This window comes from Eurosta solidaginis, chromosome 5 (genome assembly GCF_040869045.1).
Source record: "Eurosta solidaginis isolate ZX-2024a chromosome 5, ASM4086904v1, whole genome shotgun sequence".
Classification (NCBI taxonomy): domain Eukaryota; kingdom Metazoa; phylum Arthropoda; class Insecta; order Diptera; family Tephritidae; genus Eurosta; species Eurosta solidaginis.
The window spans coordinates 195,359,375-195,383,950 of record NC_090323.1 but is presented as its reverse complement, the minus strand read 5'-3'; positions in this window follow the sequence as shown (position 1 = coordinate 195,383,950).

Here is a 24,576-nt window from a genome sequence, read left to right as displayed (position 1 = left end):
GTAAAGCAGAGCTGAGGTCAGTTAATGCGTGTTTGAGTGAAACAGAACGAAGGCGTTCGAAACAGTAGTTGGCTACAGCGACGTTACAGGCGAGATCAAACTAAATGCAGTTGTTCGAGTTATTTGCAGATAAGTTGTTATAAATATATGTACGTTTTGTGTAATACAAATATGTGCACTGTTCGATATTTCTGGTGAGCAAAGTTAAATTGGAGTTTGTATGTCTGATGACGTTTTAGACACATTCTGTCTTGAGTAAAATAATTCGATTGATTAAAATAATCATACATAATTTCGACAGTTTAGAAATTAAATCTTAATTGCAAAATAAGTACATTGAGCTTCAGTTCAGAAAAAGCCACTATTTGAGCAAAATAAATTTTGACCGCGTTTAAATATACTAATTACATTTTGTAAATTTGGGCTGAAATAAAACAAACATTCAAGCAATTTGAGTGCACTGTATCAAACTAGAGCTGTCGAATAGTTTTTAGTTGAGTGAAAAAAAAACATTTCTGTTTAAGTTTGTCTAAAAGTAAAGCGAAAAAAAATTTACTTCTCAAAGTTATTTTTGAAATCGATTCAAAACAAATTCATTCAAGAGTTGAATTTTAAATTAATAAACACTCAGATTTTCTTGTAAACCTTTGACTTAAGAAAATAAAGGAAACATTTACTGGTTTTCCACTTTGTACGTAAATTTATACTGCGATTTACGCGGAAATAGTTCACAAAACCTGTCTACAGGAAATTCTGAGTACAACCAATATATTGACAAGAAAGAAAATCTTTTTTTTGTGATTTTAAGTATTGATACAATTTGAATACATAATATACCTCTTGAGTTGTAAACCATATTTATTGTAAAGACGTCGACATGGACGTAAACGAAATTTTAGCATTGAACTTGAACGGTCTTAGGGAAAAACTAACATCGTTAGGACTATCAACTAGGGGACGTAAACGTGAACTCCAAGATACGCTTTTAGAACACTTCGGCCTTTCCAGAGAAGAAGGTGATGATAGTTCAGATTCGGATGGAAGTTTTCAGAATAGGTTGAACAATGCGACTCATAGCTATTTTAGTCTTCGAGACATTGAGGATACTCTGTCTTCGTTTTCAGGGTGTGGGCAACCTGACATTAATCAGTGGTTGCAAGAGTTTGAGAGTAATGCAGCTGTTGTTAATTGGAATGACCTGCAAACATTTATTTATGGAAAACAACTCCTTAAAGGTGCGGCTAAAATATTTGTTAGGAGTCAGAGAGAAATTAAGGATTGGAACTCGTTAAAGTCCATCCTTAAAGAAGAGTTTGAAGTTAAGTTTAGTGCAAATGAAATCCATCGCCGATTAAAGAACAGACGTAAGAGGGCAAATGAAAGCTTTCTAGAATATTTGTACTCGCTGATGGAAATTGCAAGCATGCTAGATATGGATGATGCCAGTATCATTGAATATTTTATTGAGGGTATACCCGATACGAGATCCAATAAACAAATTCTTTACCAAGCTCTCACTATAGCTGATTTAAAAGAGAACTTGCGCGTATATGAAAAATGTCATGGACAATTCCAAAGTTTAGGTAGTAGAGCGGTTCCACAACCACCTCAAGGGAAAAATACAGACAAAAGTGAAACCCACGGCAGCAAAGCGTGTTTTAAGTGTGGAAAAGTAGGGCATCTGGCTAGGCATTGCACTCGTTCGGCTGTTCGGTGCTTTAAGTGTAGTCAAGTTGGTCATAAAGCCAATGATTGTAAGCAGCAGACATCGCGTACTGAAGAAAACAGCGAAAACAAGAAGGTTCATGTAGTTACCGACGACAAAGAACAAGCAAATATTAAGCCAGTTGCGCGAGATACATGCCTATTTAGAGATTTAGAAATCAACGGGCACACATTTTCAGCTCTTTTAGACACGGGTAGTGACATTTGCGCGATAAGATACGACACTCTAGTGAACATTGTATATGTTGATCTACAACCAAAAATTAAAACCTTGTATGGCATCGGTAACAAATGATTAAAACTATCGGATGTTTCACCGCGCGTATGAGTTTAGATGAAGTCGAAGTCGACATCGAGTTTCATGTCACTAAAGAGAGCGATATTTTGTACGACGCTATCTTGGGTAAAAACATTTTGAGTCAAGTCGATATAGCCATAAATGATGAAGGTGTAAGATTTTTAAAGAAAAGAATTGCAACTCAGGAACTCGATAATAGAGAGAAAACACCAGTTAGCAAGAAATTAGTTGTGAGTAAGGAAGCGAATATAGGCGAATTGGAGAAAGAGGTTGAGGCAATGTTGCAAATTGGGGTTAGCGTGAGCGTAGAGCCACAGTGTGAGCTTGATCATTTACAACCCGATACAAAAGCAAGTGTACTAGGTCTGATTACAAACTACAGATGTGCGAAGGAAAAACCATCGCCAATTGAGATGAAGATTATTTTGTCGGATGAAGTGCCCATTTACCAAAGACCGCGCCGACTGTCCTATGCAGATCAAGCCGTTGTCGAAAAACAAATTGAGGAGTGGTTAGCCGACAATATTATCCAGGCCAGCACATCCGAGTATGCGTCACCGATAGTTCTCGTTTCAAAGAAAGATGGTACAAAACGATTGTGCTGCGATTATCGTAAATTAAATGGAAAAATTATACGCGACAACTTCCCCATGCCGTTGATTGACGACGTGCTGCAAAGACTTCAATCGGCAACTTTCTACACAACATTAGATCTTCGTAACGGATTTTTCCATGTACCATTAGACATTGCGTCACGGAAGTATACGGCTTTTGTCACACACAATGGGCAATATGAGTTTCTATATGCTCCATTCGGTATTTGTAACTCCCCAGCAGTTTTCACGAGATATATTCATGCGGTGTTAGGAGAGCTTATCCGCAATAAAACAATTATTGTATACATGGACGACATAATTATTCCTTCAAAGAGTGTGGAGGATGGGTTGACTAGTCTGAAAAGCGTGTTGGAGACAGCAGAGTTGTACGGGTTACAAATAAAGTGGGAAAAATGCCAAATATTGAAGAGGCGAGTTACTTTCTTGGGCTACGTTGTTGAGGCATCAACTATAACACCGTCGCAGGAAAAGACTCAGGCAGTACAGAATTTCCCTGTTCCGACTGACATTAAAACGTTGCAACGCTTTTTGGGACTCACCTCGTATTTTAGGCGTTTCATTCCGAACTATTCGCTGGTGGCTAAACCATTGACTGATCTTTTGGGAAATCATGCAGAGTTTCGAATGGAAAACGAGCAAATAGCCTCAGTCCAACAATTAAAGACTGCGTTGGTGAATCCACCAGTACTCCGACTATTCGATCCAGCATTGCAAACGGAAATACACACGGATGCTTCTATGCAGGGATATGGCGCAGTCTTGCTGCAAAGAGACTCGCAGGATAGATGTCTGCATCCCATCGAATACATGAGCAGGAAGACTACAACCGCGGAACAGAAATACCACTCATATGAATTGGAAGTTTTAGCCATCGTAGCAGCGCTCAAAAAGTGGAGGGTATACTTAATGGGAATCAAATTTAAGATCATTACGGATTGTAACGCGTTTGCGCTTACAATGAAAAGACAAGAAGTACCCTTACGAATTTCGCGTTGGGCTATGTACCTTCAGGATTACCAATATGAGATAGAGCACCGTTCAGGAAAACAGATGAGGCATGTGGATGCGTTAAGCCGTATGCATTGTCTAATGATGACTGATAGTTTACGACACAGAATACAGGAAGAACAGCTTAAGGATGACAAGCTGGCAGCGATACGGAAAGTTTTGGAACATGAAAATTATCACGATTTTTATATAAAGCATGGTATTATCCATAAAGATCTCGCTAAAGAATTTATGGTAGTACCAGCACCTATGGAACGAGAAATCATCGAGATAGCTCACAGACAAGGACATTACGCATCCAAGAAGACACAAGATTTGGTTGAGAGAGATTTCTTTATCTACGATATAGCACCCAAGGTTACACACGTCGTGAAAAGCTGTGTAGAATGCCTAGTCGCGGAGGCCAAAGCCGGGAAAAAGGAAGGAATGCTAAACCCCATCAATAAAGAGGACAAACCGCTTGTGACATTTCATCTAGACCACGTCGGTCCTATGGAAGAAACAAAAAAGCGATACAACTATATTTTAGTGATCATCGACGCGTTTTCTAAATTTGTTTGGCTTTACCCCACCAAGAGCACAGGTAGCGACGAAGTGTTAGATCGTTTAGAGAAACAATCGGCGATATTTGGAAACCCATCCAGGATTATAACGGATAGAGGGACTGGTTTTACATCAAATGCTTTCGAAGACTACTGTAGAAGTCAGCACATTCAGCATCTAGTTATAACCACTGGTGTGCCACGCGGTAACGGACAAGTGGAGAGGGTCCATAAAGTAGTTATGCCAATGTTGACGAAGCTTTGCATCGAAAATCCCAAGTTGTGGTATAAGCACGTAGACAGAGTTCAACAACTAATAAATTCCACGCCGACGCGAAGCACCCAGCATTCCCCGTTCAAACTCTTAACTGGTGTCGATATGCGCGTTAACGCAAACCATGACATTCGAAGGTTGTTAGAAGATTCAGTTATAGAAGAGCTGGAGGCAGAGAGGAACACAGTGCGGGAGGAAGGGCGTGAAAACATATCTCGCATACAAAAGGAAAATATGAGAAACTTCAACAAGAACCGCAGGAAAGCAACAGAGTATGAAGTCGGAGAGTTGGTCGCAATTAAGCGCACCCAGTATGGAGCAGGACTTCGACTGAAACAAAAATTTTTCGGACCATACAAAATAAAAGAGAAACAAGATCACGGTCGCTATATTGTACATAAAGTTGGTGACGTCGAAGGTCCGAGAATAACGCACACGGTGGCAGAGTACATGAAGCCATGGAATCCTTCATCCGAGTCGAATGAAGCATCAGGATGGCCGAATGTGGGATTGACAGACGGACGTAGGACAACTAGAAGCGGACATACCTTTTAATTATACACTGCACTAATTGCATCCCTGCAATAGTTAGACCGGCAACCCGAACTAGACGAAGAGAGCCTAACACAAGTTAGTTAAAAGAGACGAACGACAATCAAGTTTGAAGTGCGGTACTGGCAACACGTATATAAAACATATGTAAATGTAATAAACGCTAATATACACGTTCTAGTAATTAACCGAGTTTTAATTGGAACCCTAGACAAAGAAATCCCACATAAATATAAACAAACGAGCCTAAAAAATTTCAATTTTCAGATCTGACGGCACTTAGTGATTTTACGCAGCAAACAACTCTTATTTTTAACTAATTAAACTATTGTTATAAAGCCATATGTCAGTGTGTAAACACTTTCTTCATAAACAAAAAAAAACAACATAACAGTAAACAAAATATATTTCCTATTGACGTACGTGGGATCTTTGTTGTTATTCCAAGGTGTTAACTAAAATTCGCTACGTTTTGTCAGATTAGTCAAAAGCCCTTAATTAGACAAAAACACTTGAAACGCCATAAGTCATAAATATAAACAAACTAGCCTAAAAAATTTCAATTTTCAGATCTGACGGCACTTAGTGATTTTACGCAGCAAACAACTCTTATTTTTAACTAATTAAACTATTGTTATAAATCCATATGTCAATGTGTAAACACTTTCTTCATAAAAAAAAAAAAAAAACAACATAACAGTAAACAAAATATATTTCCTATTGACCTACGTGGACTCCTTGTTGTTATTCAAAAGTGTTAATTAAAATTCGCTTCGTTTTGTCTGATAAGTCAAAAGCCCTTAATTAGTCAAAAACACTTGAAACGCCATAAGTCATAAATATAAACAAACGAGCCTAAAAAATTTCAATTTTCAGATCTGACGGCACTTAGTGACTTTACGCAGCAAACAACTCTTATTTTTAACTAATTAAACTATTGTTATAAAGCCATACGTCAGTATGTAAACACTTTCTTCATAAACAAAAAAAAAAAAAACAACATAACAGTAAACAAAATATATTTCCTATTGACGTACGTGGGATCTTTGTTGTTATTCCAAAGTGTTAACTAAAATTCGCTACGTTTTGTCAGATTAGTCAAAAGCCCTTAATTAGACAAAAACACTTGAAACGCCATAAGTCATAAATATAAACAAACTAGCCTAAAAAATTTCAATTTTCAGATCTGACGGCACTTAGTGATTTTACGCAGCAAACAACTCTTATTTTTAACTAACTAAACTATTGTTATAAAGCCATATGTCAGTGTGTAAACACTTTCTTCATAAACAAAAAAAAAAAACAACATAACAGTAAACAAAATATATTTCCTATTGACCTACGTGGACTCCTTGTTGTTATTCAAAAGCGTTAATTAAAATTCGCTACATTTTGTCTGATGAGTCAAAAGCCCTTAATTAGACAAAAACACTTGAAACGCCATAAGTCATAAATATAAATAAACGAGCCTAAAAAATTTCAATTTTCAGATCTGACGGCACTTAGTGATTTTACGCAGCAAACAACTCTTATTTTTAACTAATTAAACTATTGTTATAAATCCATACGTCAATGTGTAAACACTTTCTTCATAAAAAAAAAAAAAAAAACAACATAACAGTAAACAAAATATATTTCCTATTGACCTACGTGGACTCCTTGTTGTTATTCAAAAGTGTTAATTAAAATTCGCTTCGTTTTGTCTGATAAGTCAAAAGCCCTTAATTAGTCAAAAACACTTGAAACGCCATAAGTCATAAATATAAACAAACGAGCCTAAAAAATTTCAATTTTCAGATCTGACGGCACTTAGTGACTTTACGCAGCAAACAACTCTTATTTTTAACTAATTAAACTATTGTTATAAAGCCATACGTCAGTATGTAAACACTTTCTTCATAAACAAAAAAAAAAAAACAACATAACAGTAAACAAAATATATTTCCTATTGACGTACGTGGGATCTTTGTTGTTATTCCAAAGTGTTAACTAAAATTCGCTACGTTTTGTCAGATTAGTCAAAAGCCCTTAATTAGACAAAAACACTTGAAACGCCATAAGTCATAAATATAAACAAACGAGCCTAAACAATTTCAATTTTTAGATCTGACGGCACTTAGTGACTTTACGCAGCAAACAACTCTTATTTTTAACTAATTAAACTATTGTTACAAAGCCATATGTCAGTGTGTAAACACTTTCTTCATTAAAAAAAAAAACATAACTGAAAACAAAATATATTTCCTATTGACGTACGTGGAATCTTTGTTGTTATTCCAAAGTGTTAGTTAGAATTCGCTACGTTTTGTCTGAATAGTCAAAAGCCCTTAATTAGTCAAAAAAACTTGAAACGCCATAAGTCATAAATATAAACAAACGAGCCTAAAAAATTTCAATTTTCAGATCTGACGGCACTTAGTGACTTTACGCAGCAAACAACTCTTATTTTTAACTAATTAAACTATTGTTATAAAGCCATATGTCAGTGTGTAAACACTTTCTTCATAAACAAAAAAAAAAAAACAACATAACAGTAAACAAAATATATTTCCTATTGACGTACGTGGGATCTTTGTTGTTATTCAAAGGTGTTAACTAAAATTCGTTACGTTTTGCCTGATTAGTCAAAAGCCCTAATTAGACAAAAATACTTGAAACGCCATAAGTCATAAATATAAACAAACGAGCCTAAAAAATTTCAATTTTCAGATCTGACGGCACTTAGTGACTTTACGCAGCAAACAACTCTTATTTTTAACTAATTAAACTATTGTTATAAAGCCATATGTCAGTGTGTAAACACTTTCTTCATAAACAAAAAAAAAAAAAACAACATAACAGTAAACAAAATATATTTCCTACTGACGTACGTGGGATCTTTGTTGTTATTCCAAGGTGTTAATTAGAATTCGCTACGTTTTGTCTGAATAGTCAAAAGCCCTTAATTAGTCAAAAACACTTGACACGCCATAAGTCATAAATATGAATAAACGAGCCTAAAAAATTTCAATTTTCAGATCTGACGGCACTTAGTGACTTTACGCAGCAAACAACTCTTATTTTTAACTAACTAAACTATTGTTATAAAGCCATATGTCAGTTTGTAAACACTTTCTTCATAAACAAAAAAAAAAAAACAACATAACAGTAAACAAAATATATTTCCTATTGACGTACGTGGAATCTTTTTTGTTATTCCAAAGTGTTAATTAGAATTCGCTACATTTTGTCTGAATAGTCAAAAGCCCTTAATTAGTCAAAAACACTTGACACGCCATAAGTCATAAATATGAATAAACGAGCCTAAAAAATTTAAATTTTCAGATCTGACGGCACTTAGTGACTTTACGCAGCAACCAACTCTTATTTTTAACTAATTAAACTATTGTTATAAGGCCATATGTCAGTGTGTAAACACTTTCTTCATAAACAAAAAAAAAACAACATAACAGTAAACAAAATATATTTCCTATTGACGTACGTGGGATCTTTGTTGTTATTCCAAGGTGTTAACTAAAATTCTCTACGTTTTGTCTGATTAGTCAAAAGCCCTTAATTAGACAAAAACACTTGAAACGCCATAAGTCATAAATATGAATAAACGAGCCTAAAAAATTTAAATTTTCAGATCTGACGGCACTTAGTGACTTTACGCAGCAAACAACTCTTATTTTTAACTAACTAAACTATTGTTATAAAGCCATATGTCAGTTTGTAAACACTTTCTTCATAAACAAAAAAAAAAAACAACATAACAGTAAACAAAATATATTTCCTACTGACGTACGTGGGATCTTTGTTGTTATTCCAAGGTGTTAACTAAAATTCTCTACGTTTTGTCTGATTAGTCAAAAGCCCTTAATTAGACAAAAACACTTGAAACGCCATAAGTCATAAATATGAATAAACGAGCCTAAAAAATTTCAATTTTCAGATCTGACGGCACTTAGTGACTTTACGCAGCAAACAACTCTTATTTTTAACTAACTAAACTATTGTTATAAAGCCATATGTCAGTTTGTAAACACTTTCTTCATAAACAAAAAAAAAAACAACATAACAGTAAACAAAATATATTTCCTACTGACGTACGTGGGATCTTTGTTGTTATTCCAAGTTGTTAACTAAAATTCGCTACGTTTTGTCTGATTAGTCAAAAGCCCTTAATTAGACAAAAACACTTGACACGCCATAAGTCATAAATTTAATCAAACTAGCCTAAAAAATTTCAATTTTCAGATCTGACGGCACTTAGTGACTTTACGCAGCAACCAACTCTTATTTTTAACTAATTAAACTATTGTTATAAGGCCATATGTCAGTGTGTAAACACTTTCTTCATAAACAAAAAAAACAACATAACAGTAAACAAAATATATTTCCTATTGACGTACGTGGGATCTTTGTTGTTATTCCAAGGTGTTAACTAAAATGCTCTACGTTTTGTCTGATTAGTCAAAAGCCCTTAATTAGACAAAAACACTTGAAACGCCATAAGTCATAAATATGAATAAACGAGCCTAAAAAATTTCAATTTTCAGATCTGACGGCACTTAGTGACTTTACGCAGCAAACAACTCTTATTTTTAACTAACTAAACTATTGTTATAAAGCCATATGTCAGTTTGTAAACACTTTCTTCATAAACAAAAAAAAAAAAAACAACATAACAGTAAACAAAATATATTTCCTACTGACGTACGTGGGATCTTTGTTGTTATTCCAAGGTGTTAACTAAAATTCTCTACGTTTTGTCTGATTAGTCAAAAGCCCTTAATTAGACAAAAACACTTGAAACGCCATAAGTCATAAATATGAATAAACGAGCCTAAAAAATTTCAATTTTCAGATCTGACGGCACTTAGTGACTTTACGCAGCAAACAACTCTTATTTTTAACTAACTAAACTATTGTTATAAAGCCATATGTCAGTTTGTAAACACTTTCTTCATAAACAAAAAAAAAAAAACAACATAACAGTAAACAAAATATATGTCCTATTGACGTACGTGGGATCTTTGTTGTTATTCCAAGGTGTTAACTAAATTCGCTACGTTTTGTCTGATTAGTCAAAAGCCCTTTATTAGTCAAAAACACTTGAAACGCCATAAGTCATAAATATAAACAAACGAGCCTAAAAAATTTCAATTTTCAGATCTGATGGCATTTAGTGACTTTACGCAGCAAACAACTCTTATTTCTAACTTATTAAACTATTGTTATAAAGCCATATGTCAGTGTGTAAACACTTTCTTCATAAAAAAAAAAAACATAACTGAAAACAAAATATATTTCCTATTGACGTACGTGGAATCTTTTTTGTTATTCCAAAGTGTTAATTAGAATTCGCTACGTTTTGTCTGAATAGTCAAAAGCCCTTAATTAGTCAAAAACACTTGACACGCCATAAGTCATAAATATAATCAAACTAGCCTAAAAAATTTCAATTTTCAGATCTGACGGCACTTAGTGACTTTACGCAGCAACCAACTCTTATTTTTAACTAATTAAACTATTGTTATAAGGCCATATGTCAGTGTGTAAACACTTTCTCCATAAACAAAAAAAAAACAACATAACAGTAAACAAAATATATTTCCTATTGACGTACGTGGGATCTTTTTTGTTATTCCAAAGTGTTAATTAGAATTCGCTACGTTTTTTCTGAATAGTCAAAAGCCCTTAATTAGACAAAAACACTTGAAACGCCATAAGTCATAAATATAAACAAACGAGCCTAAAAAATTTCAATTTTCAGATCTGATGGCATTTAGTGACTTTACGCAGCAAACAACTCTTATTTCTAACTAATTAAACTATTGTTATAAAGCCATATGTCAGTGTGTAAACACTTTCTTCATAAAAAAAAACATAACTGAAAACAAAATATATTTCCTATTGACGTACGTGGAATCTTTTTTGTTATTCCAAAGTGTTAATTAGAATTCGCTACGTTTTGTCTGAATAGTCAAAAGCCCTTAATTAGTCAAAAACACTTGACACGCCATAAGTCATAAATATAATCAAACTAGCATAAAAAATTTCAATTTACAGATCTGACGGCACTTAGTGACTTTACGCAGCAACCAACTCTTATTTTTAACTAATTAAACTATTGTTATAAGGCCATATGTCAGTGTGTAAACACTTTCTTCATAAACAAAAAAAAACAACATAACAGTAAACAAAATATATTTCCTATTGACGTACGTGGGATCTTTGTTGTTATTCCAAGGTGTTAACTAAAATTCTCTACGTTTTGTCTGATTAGTCAAAAGCCCTTAATTAGACAAAAACACTTGAAACGCCATAAGTCATAAATATGAATAAACGAGCCTAAAAAATTTCAATTTTCAGATCTGACGGCACTTAGTGACTTTACGCAGCAAACAACTCTTATTTTTAACTAACTAAACTATTGTTATAAAGCCATATGTCAGTTTGTAAACACTTTCTTCATAAACAAAAAAAAAAAAACAACATAACAGTAAACAAAATATATTTCCTACTGACGTACGTGGGATCTTTGTTGTTATTCCAAGGTGTTAACTAAAATTCTCTACGTTTTGTCTGATTAGTCAAAAGCCCTTAATTAGACAAAAAAACTTGAAACGCCATAAGTCATACATATGAATAAACGAGCCTAAAAAATTTCAATTTTCAGATCTGACGGCACTTAGTGACTTTACGCAGCAAACAACTCTTATTTTTAACTAACTAAACTATTGTTATAAAGCCATATGTCAGTTTGTAAACACTTTCTTCATAAACAAAAAAAAAAAACAACATAACAGTAAACAAAATATATTTTTTCTACTGACGTACGTGGGATCTTTGCTGTTATTCCAAGGTGTTAACTAAAATTCGATACGTTTTGTCTGATTAGTCAAAAGCCCTTAATTAGACAAAAACACTTGAAACGCCATAAGTCATAAATATAAACAAACGAGCCTAAAAATTTCAATTTTCAGATCTGACGGCACTTAGTGACTTTACGCAGCAAACAACTCTTATTTTTAACTAACTAAACTATTGTTATAAAGCCATATGTCAGTTTGTAAACACTTTCTTCATAAACAAAAAAAAAAAAACAACATAACAGTAAACAAAATATATTTCCTACTGACGTACGTGGGATCTTTGCTGTTATTCCAAGGTGTTAACTAAAATTCGCTACGTTTTGTCTGATTAGTCAAAAGCCCTTAATTAGACAAAAACACTTGAAACGCCATAAGTCATAAATATGAATAAACGAGCCTAAAAAATTTCAATTTTCAGATCTGACGGCACTTAGTGACTTTACGCAGCAAACAACTCTTATTTTTAACTAACTAAACTATTGTTATAAAGCCATATGTCAGTTTGTAAACACTTTCTTCATAAACAAAAAAAAAAAACAACATAACAGTAAACAAAATATATTTCCTACTGACGTACGTGGGATCTTTGCTGTTATTCCAAGGTGTTAACTAAAATTCGCTACGTTTTGTCTGATTAGTCAAAAGCCCTTAATTAGACAAAAACACTTGAAACGCCATAAGTAATAAATATAAACAAACGAGCCTAAAAAATTTCAATTTTCAGATCTGACGGCACTTAGTGACTTTACGCAGCAAACAACTCTTATTTTTAACTAACTAAACTATTGTTATAAAGCCATATGTCAGTTTGTAAACACTTTCTTCATAAACAAAAAAAAAAAACAACATAACAGTAAACAAAATATATTTCCTACTGACGTACGTGGGATCTTTGCTGTTATTCCAAGGTGTTAACTAAAATTCGCTACGTTTTGTCTGATTAGTCAAAAGCCCTTAATTAGACAAAAACACTTGAAACGCCATAAGTCATAAATATGAATAAACGAGCCTAAAAAATTTCAATTTTCAGATCTGACGGCACTTAGTGACTTTACGCAGCAAACAACTCTTATTTTTAACTAACTAAACTATTGTTATAAAGCCATATGTCAGTTTGTAAACACTTTCTTCATAAACAAAAAAAAAAAACAACATAACAGTAAACAAAATATATTTCCTACTGACGTACGTGGGATCTTTGTTGTTATTCCAAGGTGTTAACTAAAATTCTCTACGTTTTGTCTGATTAGTCAAAAGCCCTTAATTAGACAAAAACACTTGAAACGCCATAAGTCATAAATATGAATAAACGAGCCTAAAAAATTTCAATTTTCAGATCTGACGGCACTTAGTGACTTTACGCAGCAAACAACTCTTATTTTTAACTAACTAAACTATTGTTATGAAGCCATATGTCAGTGTGTAAACACTTTCTTCATAAACAAAAAAAAAAACAACATAACAGTAAACAAAATATATTTCCTACTGACGTACGTGGGATCCTTGTTGTTATTCCAAGGTGTTAACTAAAATTCTCTACGTTTTGTCTGATTAGTCAAAAGCCCTTAATTAGACAAAAACACTTGAAACGCCATAAGTCATAAATATGAATAAACGAGCCTAAAAAATTTCAATTTTCAGATCTGACGGCACTTAGTGACTTTACGCAGCAAACAACTCTTATTTTTAACTAACTAAACTATTGTTATAAAGCCATATGTCAGTTTGTAAACACATTCTTCATAAACAAAAAAAAAAAACAACATAACAGTAAACAAAATATATTTCCTACTGACGTACGTGGGATCTTTGCTGTTATTCCAAGGTGTTAACTAAAATTCGCTACGTTTTGTCTGATTAGTCAAAAGCCCTTAATTAGACAAAAACACTTGAAACGCCATAAGTCATAAATATGAATAAACGAGCCTAAAAAATTTCAATTTTCAGATCTGACGGCACTTAGTGACTTTACGCAGCAAACAACTCTTATTTTTAACTAACTAAACTATTGTTATAAAGCCATATGTCAGTTTGTAAACACTTTCTTCATAAACAAAAAAAAAAAACAACATAACAGTAAACAAAATATATTTCCTACTGACGTACGTGGGATCTTTGTTGTTATTCCAAGGTGTTAACTAAAATTCTCTACGTTTTGTCTGATTAGTCAAAAGCCCTTAATTAGACAAAAACACTTGAAACGCCATAAGTCATAAATATGAATAAACGAGCCTAAAAAATTTCAATTTTCAGATCTGACGGCACTTAGTGACTTTACGCAGCAAACAACTCTTATTTTTAACTAACTAAACTATTGTTATAAAGCCATATGTCAGTTTGTAAACACTTTCTTCATAAACAAAAAAAAAAAACAACATAACAGTAAACAAAATATATTTCCTACTGACGTACGTGGGATCTTTGCTGTTATTCCAAGGTGTTAACTAAAATTCGCTACGTTTTGTCTGATTAGTCAAAAGCCCTTAATTAGACAAAAACACTTGAAACGCCATAAGTCATAAATATAAACAAACGAGCCTAAAAATTTCAATTTTCAGATCAGACGGCACTTAGTGACTTTACGCAGCAAACAACTCTTATTTTTAACTAACTAAACTATTGTTATAAAGCCATATGTCAGTTTGTAAACACTTTCTTCATAAACAAAAAAAAAAAACAACATAACAGTAAACAAAATATATTTCCTACTGACGTACGTGGGATCTTTGCTGTTATTCCAAGGTGTTAACTAAAATTCGCTACGTTTTGTCTGATTAGTCAAAAGCCCTTAATTAGACAAAAACACTTGAAACGCCATAAGTCATAAATATAAACAAACGAGCCTAAAAAATTTCAATTTTCAGATCTGACGGCACTTAATGACTTTACGCAGCAAACAACTCTTATTTTTAACTAATTAAACTATTGTTATAAAGACATATGTCAGTGTGTAAACACTTTCTTCATAAACAAAAAAAAAAAACAACATAACAGTAAACAAAATATATTTCCTACTGACGTACGTGGGATCTTTGTTGTTATTCCAAGTTGTTAACTAAAATTCGCTACGCTTTGTCTGATTAGTTAAAAGCCCTTAATTAGACAAAAACACTTGAAACGCCATAAGTCATAAATATAAACAAACGAGCCTAAAAAATTTCAATTTTCAGATCTGACGGCACTTAATGACTTTACGCAGCAAACAACTCTTATTTTTAACTAACTAAACTATTGTTATGAAGCCATATGTCAGTGTGTAAACACTTTCTTCATAAACAAAAAAAAAAAAAAACAACATAAGTCATAAATATAAACAAACGAGCCTAAAAATTTCAATTTTCAGATCAGACGGCACTTAGTGACTTTACGCAGCAAACAACTCTTATTTTTAACTAATTAAACTATTGTTATGAAGCCATATGTCAGTGTGTAAACACTTTCTTCATAAACAAAAAAAAAAAAAACAACATAAGTCATAAATATAAACAAACGAGCCTAAAAATTTCAATTTTCAGATCAGACGGCACTTAGTGACTTTACGCAGCAAACAACTCTTATTTTTAACTAATTAAACTATTGTTATAAAGACATATGTCAGTGTGTAAACACTTTCTTCATAAACAAAAAAAAAAACAACATAACAGTAAACAAAATATATTTCCTACTGACGTACGTGGGATCTTTGTTGTTATTCCAAGTTGTTAACTAAAATTCGCTACGCTTTGTCTGATTAGTTAAAAGCCCTTAATTAGACAAAAACACTTGAAACGCCATAAGTCATAAATATAAACAAACGAGCCTAAAAAATTTCAATTTTCAGATCTGACGGCACTTAATGACTTTACGCAGCAAACAACTCTTATTTTTAACTAACTAAACTATTGTTATGAAGCCATATGTCAGTGTGTAAACACTTTCTTCATAAACAAAAAAAAAAAAAACAACATAAGTCATAAATATAAACAAACGAGCCTAAAAATTTCAATTTTCAGATCAGACGGCACTTAGTGACTTTACGCAGCAAACAACTCTTATTTTTAACTAATTAAACTATTGTTATAAAGACATATGTCAGTGTGTAAACACTTTCTTCATAAACAAAAAAAAAAACAACATAACAGTAAACAAAATATATTTCCTACTGACGTACGTGGGATCTTTGTTGTTATTCCAAGTTGTTAACTAAAATTCGCTACGCTTTGTCTGATTAGTTAAAAGCCCTTAATTAGACAAAAACACTTGAAACGCCATAAGTCATAAATATAAACAAACGAGCCTAAAAAATTTCAATTTTCAGATCTGACGGCACTTAATGACTTTACGCAGCAAACAACTCTTATTTTTAACTAACTAAACTATTGTTATGAAGCCATATGTCAGTGTGTAAACACTTTCTTCATAAACAAAAAAAAAAAACCACATAAGTCATAAATATAAACAAACGAGCCTAAAAAATTTCAATTTTCAGATCTGACGGCACTTAGTGACTTTACGCAGCAAACAACTCTTATTTTTAACTAATTAAACTATTGTTATAAGGCCATATGTCAGTGTGTAAACACTTTCTTCATAAACAAAAAAAAACAACATAACAGTAAACAAAATATATTTCCTATTGACGTACGTGGGATCTTTGTTGTTATTCCAAGGTGTTAACTAAAATTCTCTACGTTTTGTCTGATTAGTCAAAAGCCCTTAATTAGACAAAAACACTTGAAACGCCATAAGTCATAAATATGAATAAACGAGCCTAAAAAATTTCAATTTTCAGATCTGACGGCACTTAGTGACTTTACGCAGCAAACATCTCTTATTTTTAACTAACTAAACTATTGTTATAAAGCCATAAGTCAGTGTGTAAACACTTTCTTCATAAACAAAAAAAACAAAACAACATAACAGTAAACAAAATATATTTCCTATTGACGTACGTGGAATCTTTTTTGTTATTCCAAAGTGTTAATTAGAATTCGCTACGGTTTGTCTGAATAGTCAAAAGCCCTTAATTAGTCAAAAACACTTGACACGCCATAAGTCATAAATATAATCAAACTAGCCTAAAAAATTTCAATTTTCAGATCTGACGGCACTTAGTGACTTTACGCAGCAACCAACTCTTATTTTTAACTAATTAAACTATTGTTATAAGGCCATATGTCAGTGTGTAAACACTTTCTTCATAAACAAAAAAAAAACAACATAACAGTAAACAAAATATATTTCCTATTGACGTACGTGGGATCTTTGTTGTTATTCCAAGGTGTTAACTAAAATTCTCTACGTTTTGTCTGATTAGTCAAAAGCCCTTAATTAGACAAAAACACTTGAAACGCCATAAGTCATAAATATGAATAAACGAGCCTAAAAAATTTCAATTTTCAGATCTGACGGCACTTAGTGACTTTATGCAGCAAACAACTCTTATTTTTAACTAACTAAACTATTGTTATAAAGCCATATGTCAGTTTGTAAACACTTTCTTCATAAACAAAAAAAAAAAAACAACATAACAGTAAACAAAATATATTTCCTACTGACGAACGTGGGATCTTTGTTGTTATTCCAAGGTGTTAACTAAAATTCTCTACGTTTTGTCTGATTAGTCAAAAGCCCTTAATTAGACAAAAACACTTGAAACGCCATAAGTCATAAATGTGGGATTGACAGACGGACGTAGGACAACTAGAAGCGGACATACCTTTTAATTATACACTGCACTAATTGCATCCCTGCAATAGTTAGACCGGCAACCCGAACTAGACGAAGAGAGCCTAACACAAGTTAGTTAAAAGAGACGAACGACAATCAAGTTTGAAGTGCGGTACTGACAACACGTATATAAAAGTATATGTAAATGTAATAAACGCTAATATACACGTTCTAGTAATTAACCGAGTTTTAATTGGAACCCTAGACAAAGAAATCCCACATAAATATGAATAAACGAGCCTAAAAAAATTTCAATTTTCAGATCTGACGGCACTTAGTGACTTTACGCAGCAAACAACTCTTATTTTTAACTAACTAAACTATTGTTATAAAGCCATATGGAAGTTTGTAAACACTTTCTTCATAAACAAAAAAAAAAAAACAACATAACAGTAAACAAAATATATGTCCTATTGACGTACGTGGGATCTTTGTTGTTATTCCAAGGTGTTAACTAAATTCGCTACGTTTTGTCTGATTAGTCAAAAGCCCTTTATTAGTCAAAAACACTTGAAACGCCATAAGTCATAAATATAAACAAACGAGCCTAAAAAATTTCAATTTTCAGATCTGATGGCATTTAGTGACTTTACGCAGCAAACAACTCTTATTTCTAACTAATTAAACTATTGTTATAAAGCCATATGTCAGTGTGTAAACACTTTCTTCATAAAAAAAAAACATAACTGAAAACAAAATATATTTCCTATTGACGTACGTGGAATCTTTGTTGTTATTCCAAAGTGTTAATTAGAATTCGCTACGTTTTGTCTGAATAGTCAAAAGCCCTTAATTAGTCAAAAACACTTGACACGCCATAAGTCATAAATATAATCAAACTAGCCTAAAAAATTTAATTTTCAGATCTGACGGCACTTAGTGACTTTACGCAGCAACCAACTCTTATTTTTAACTAATTAAACTATTGTTATAAGGCCATATGTCAGTGTGTAAACACTTTCTCCATAAACAAAAAAAAACAACATAACAGTAAACAAAATATATTTCCTATTGACGTACGTGGGATCTTTTTTGTTATTCCAAAGTGTTAATTAGAATTCGCTACGTTTTTTCTGAATAGTCAAAAGCCCTTAATTAGACAAAAACACTTGAAACGCCATAAGTCATAAATATAAACAAACGAGCCTAAAAAATTTCAATTTTCAGATCTGATGGCATTTAGTGACTTTACGCAGCAAACAACTCTTATTTCTAACTAATTAAACTATTGTTATAAAGCCATATGTCAGTGTGTAAACACTTTCTTCATAAAAAAAAAAACATAACTGAAAACAAAATATATTTCCTATTGACGTACGTGGAATCTTTTTTGTTATTCCAAAGTGTTAATTAGAATTCGCTACGTTTTGTCTGAATAGTCAAAAGCCCTTAATTAGACAAAAACACTTGAAACGCCATAAGTAATAAATATAAACAAACGAGCCTAAAAAATTTCAGTTTTCAGATCTGATGGCATTTAGTGACTTTACGCAGCAAACAACTCTTATTTCTAACTAATTAAACTATTGTTATAAAGCCATATGTCAGTGTGTAAACACTTTCTTCATAAAAAAAAAAACATAACTGAAAACAAAATATATTTCCTATTGACGTACGTGGAATCTTTTTTGTTATTCCAAAGTGTTAATTAGAATTCGCTACGTTTTGTCTGAATAGTCAAAAGCCCTTAATTAGACAAAAACACTTGAAACGCCATAAGTAATAAATATAAACAAACGAGCCTAAAAAATTTCAATTTTCAGATCTGATGGCATTTAGTGACTTTACGCAGCAAACAACTCTTATTTCTAACTAATTAAACTATTGTTATAAAGCCATATGTCAGTGTGTAAACACTTTCTTCATAAAAAAAAAAACATAACTGAAAACAAAATATATTTCCTATTGACGTACGTGGAATCTTTTTTGTTATTCCAAAGTGTTAATTAGAATTCGCTACGTTTTGTCTGAATAGTCAAAAGCCCTTAATTAGACAAAAACACTTGAAACGCCATAAGTAATAAATATAAACAAACGAGCCTAAAAAATTTCAATTTTCAGATCTGATGGCATTTAGTGACTTTACGCAGCAAACAACTCTTATTTCTAACTAATTAAACTATTGTTATAAAGCCATATGTCAGTGTGTAAACACTTTCTTCATAAAAAAAAAAACATAACTGAAAACAAAATATATTTCCTATTGACGTACGTGGAATCTTTTTTGTTATTCCAAAGTGTTAATTAGAATTCGCTACGTTTTGTCTGAATAGTCAAAAGCCCTTAATTAGTCAAAAACACTTGACACGCCATAAGTCATAAATATAATCAAACTAGCCTAAAAAATTTCAATTTTCAGATCTGACGGCACTTAGTGACTTTACGCAGCAACCAACTCTTATTTTTAACTAATTAAACTATTGTTATAAGGCCATATGTCAGTGTGTAAACACTTTCTCCATAAACAAAAAAAAAACAACATAACAGTAAACAAAATATATTTCCTATTGACGTACGTGGGATCTTTTTTGTTATTCCAAAGTGTTAATTAGAATTCGCTACGTTTTTTCTGAATAGTCAAAAGCCCTTAATTAGACAAAAACACTTGAAACGCCATAAGTCATAAATATAAACAAACGAGCCTAAAAAATTTCAATTTTCAGATCTGATGGCATTTAGTGACTTTACGCAGCAAACAACTCTTATTTCTAACTAATTAAACTATTGTTATAAAGCCATATGTCAGTGTGTAAACACTTTCTTCATAAAAAAAAAAACATAACTGAAAACAAAATATATTTCCTATTGACGTACGTGGAATCTTTTTTGTTATTCCAAAGTGTTAATTAGAATTCGCTACGTTTTGTCTGAATAGTCAAAAGCCTTTAATTAGTCAAAAACACTTGACACGCCATAAGTCATAAATATAATCAAACTAGCCTAAAAAATTTCAATTTACAGATCTGACGGCACTTAGTGACTTTACGCAGCAACCAACTCTTATTTTTAACTAATTAAACTATTGTTATAAGGCCATATGTCAGTGTGTAAACACTTTCTTCATAAACAAAAAAAAAACAACATAACAGTAAACAAAATATATTTCCTATTGACGTACGTGGGATCTTTGTTGTTATTCCAAGGTGTTAACTAAAATTCTCTACGTTTTGTCTGATTAGTCAAAAGCCCTTAATTAGACAAAAACACTTGAAACGCCATAAGTCATAAATATGAATAAACGAGCCTAAAAAATTTCAATTTTCAGATCTGACGGCACTTAGTGACTTTACGCAGCAAACAACTCTTATTTTTAACTAACTAAACTATTGTTATAAAGCCATATGTCAGTTTGTAAACACTTTCTTCATAAACAAAAAAAAAAAAAACAACATAACAGTAAACAAAATATATTTCCTACTGACGTACGTGGGATCTTTGTTGTTATTCCAAGGTGTTAACTAAAATTCGCTACGCTTTGTCTGATTAGTTAAAAGCCCTTAATTAGACAAAAACACTTGAAACGCCATAAGTCATAAATATAAACAAACGAGCCTAAAAATTTCAATTTTCAGATCTGACGGCACTTAGTGACTTTACGCAGCAAACAACTCTTATTTTTAACTAATTAAACTATTGTTATAAAGACATATGTCAGTGTGTAAACACTTTCTTCATAAACAAAAAAAAAAAAAACAACATAACAGTAAACAAAATATATTTCCTACTGACGTACGTGGGATCTTTGTTGTTATTCCAAGGTGTTAACTAAAATTCGCTACGCTTTTGTCTGATGAGTCAAAAGCCCTGATTAGTTAAAAGCCCTTAATTAGACAAAAACACTTGAAACGCCATAAGTCATAAATATAAACAAACGAGCCTAAAAAATTTCAATTTTCAGATCTGACGGCACTTAGTGATTTTACGCAGCAAACCACTCTTATTTTTAACTAATTAAACTATTGTTATAAAGCCATATGTCAGTGTGTAAACACTTTCTTCATAAACAAAAAAAAACAACATAACAGTAAACAAAATATATTTCCTATTGACGTACGTGGGATCTTTGTTGTTATTCCAAGGTGTTAACTAAAATTCGCTACGTTTTGTCTGATGAGTCAAAAGCCCTTAATTAGACAAAAACACTTGAAACGCCATAAGTCATAAATATAAATAAACGAGCCTAAAAAATTTCAATTTTCAGATCTGACGGCACTTAGTGACTTTACGCAGCAAACAACTCTTACTTTTAACTAATTAAACTATTGTTATAAAGCCATATGTCAGTGTGTAAACACCTTCTTCATAAACAAAAAAAAACAATATAACAGTAAACAAAATATATTTCCTATTGACGTACGTGGGATCTTTTTTGTTATTCCAAGGTGTTAACTAAAACTCTCTACGTTTTGTCTGATTAGTCAAAAGCCCTTAATTAGACAAAAACACTTGAAACTCCATAAGTCATAAATATAAATAAACGAGCCTAAAATATTTCAATTTTCAGATCTGACGGCATTTAGTGACTACGAAGCAAACAACTCTTATTTTTAACTAATTAAAATATTGTTACAAAGCCATATGTCAGTGTGTAAACACTTTCTTCATAAAAAAAAACATAACTGAAAACAAAATATATTTCCTATAGACGTACGTGGAATCTTTTTTGTTATTCCAAAGTGTTAATTAGAATTCGCTACGTTTTGTCTGAATAGTCAAAAGCCCTTAATTAGTCAAAAACACTTGGAACCCCATAAGTCATAAATATAATCAAACTAGCCTAAAAAATTTCAATTTTCAGATCTGACGACACTTAGTGACTTTACGCAGCAAACAACTCTTATTTTGAACTAATTAAACTATTGTTACAAAGCCATATGTCAGTGTGTAAACACTTTCTTCATAAAAAAAAAACATAACTGAAAACAAAATATATTTCCTATTGACGTACGTGGAATCTTTGTTGTTATTCCAAAGTGTTAGTTAGAAATCGCTACGTTTTGTCTGAATAGTCAAAAGCCCTTAATTAGTCAATAAACACTTGGAACGCCATAAGTCATAAATATAATCAAACTAGCCTAAAAAATTTCAATTTTCAGATCTGACGACACTTAGTGACTTTACGCAGCAAACAACTCTTATTTTGAACTAATTAAACTATTGTTACAAAGCCATATGTCAGTGTGTAAACACTTTCTTCATAAAAAAAAAAACATAACTGAAAACAAAATATATTTCCTATAGACGCACGTGGAATCTTTGTTGTTATCCCAAAGTGTTAGTTAGAATTCGCTACGTTTTGTCTGAATAGTCAAAAGCCCTTAATTAGTCAAAAACACTTGGAACGCCATAAGTCATAAATATAATCAAACTAGCCAAAAAAATTTCAATTTTCAGATCTGACGGCACTTAGTGACTTTACGCAGCAAACAACTCTTATTTTGAACTAATTAAACTATTGTTACAAAGCCATATGTCAGTGTGTAAACACTTTCTTCATAAAAAAAAAAACATAACTGAAAACAAAATATATTTCCTATAGACGCACGTGGCATCTTTGTTGTTATATATATTTATATTTCGGTCTAAAAAGTACAAACTTCCTTACAGACTAGTTAAAAATAGAGAAAAGTTCAAGCTTAAATTTATAAATGCTATTATTAAAGTTAAGAAGACCACTATATCGATTTGCTAGGTGTAAAGCCTTGGATATGGGTTCATTCAACGCGTAATTCGTTCGATGAGTTACTTCAACAAATAGTCTGGTGTGCCTTAGATCACGTGGTGGAATATATGAAACGAATAAATTAGATAAATCAGGGCAGTTTATATTACCGTTGATAACGTTATAGGCAAGCATGAGTGAGATACAAGTTCTACGGTCATACAAAGCCTGGAGTCCGAGCAATTTACGCCTGCTGATATATGATGGGAGGCCATCGGGCCAGTGAAGCATACGCAAAGCAATTTTGGTGAAAATTCTTTGAACTCTCTCAATTTTATGTGAGCTACCTTCATAGAATGGACTCCATATAATCGAGCAATATTCCAGACGACTTCTTACCAATGCCGTAAAAAGTGCCTTCAAAGTCATCGGATCCTTGAAGTCCCTGGAATTACGTCTAATAAACCCAACCATTGCAAAAGATTTGGAAATAATAAAGTCGATGTGACCAGAAAAAGAAAGTTGGTTGTCAAACATTACACCCAGATCTTTTATCTCTCGACAACGGTTTAAAGATCCAGCATTTAATTTGTAGTTGAAAAAGGTGGTAGTGACCCTTTTAGAATAGGAAACCACGCAGCATTTGTTAGTATTTAAAAGTAGGTTATTACTTGAACACCATTCATTAAAAGAATCGAGATCATATTGCAAGTTAATGCAGTCGGAAGTATCCCGTACGGTTAGAAAGAGTTTGACGTCGTCTGCAAACATTAAACATTTAGCAAATTTGAATTTTTGAGGTAGATCATTAATAAAAATTAGGAACAACAGAGGGCCACAGTGGGTTCCCTGTGGGATTCCAGACCAAGCGTTAATAAGCGCAGTAGACTGGTTGGCTCCGATTGACACAAAAAGCTTTCTATTCGATAAGAAACTTGAGAAGAACTTCAGCAAACTTCCGGTCACTCCGTACATCCCCAGTTTTTGCAAGAGTATAGAGTGGTCGACCTTGTCAAATGCTTTCGAGAAGTCAGTATAGATGACGTCTAGTTGCGCATGGTTCTCAAAGGCATCTACAATTTGGCTAGTGACTAAAGCCAGATTGGTAGAAGTAGACCTGCCAGGAAAAAACCCATGCTGACACTCAACAATAGCCTTGACTATGTAGTGAAACAATTTGCTATGAAGGATACTATCGAATAGTTTTGCCAGAGTACTCTGCTTAACAATAGGTCTGTAGTTGCGAATATCATTGCGGTCACCAGACTTAAATACCGGATTTATGGAGCATAACTTCCAAGAGTCTAAAAATATCCCATGGTTCAAGCA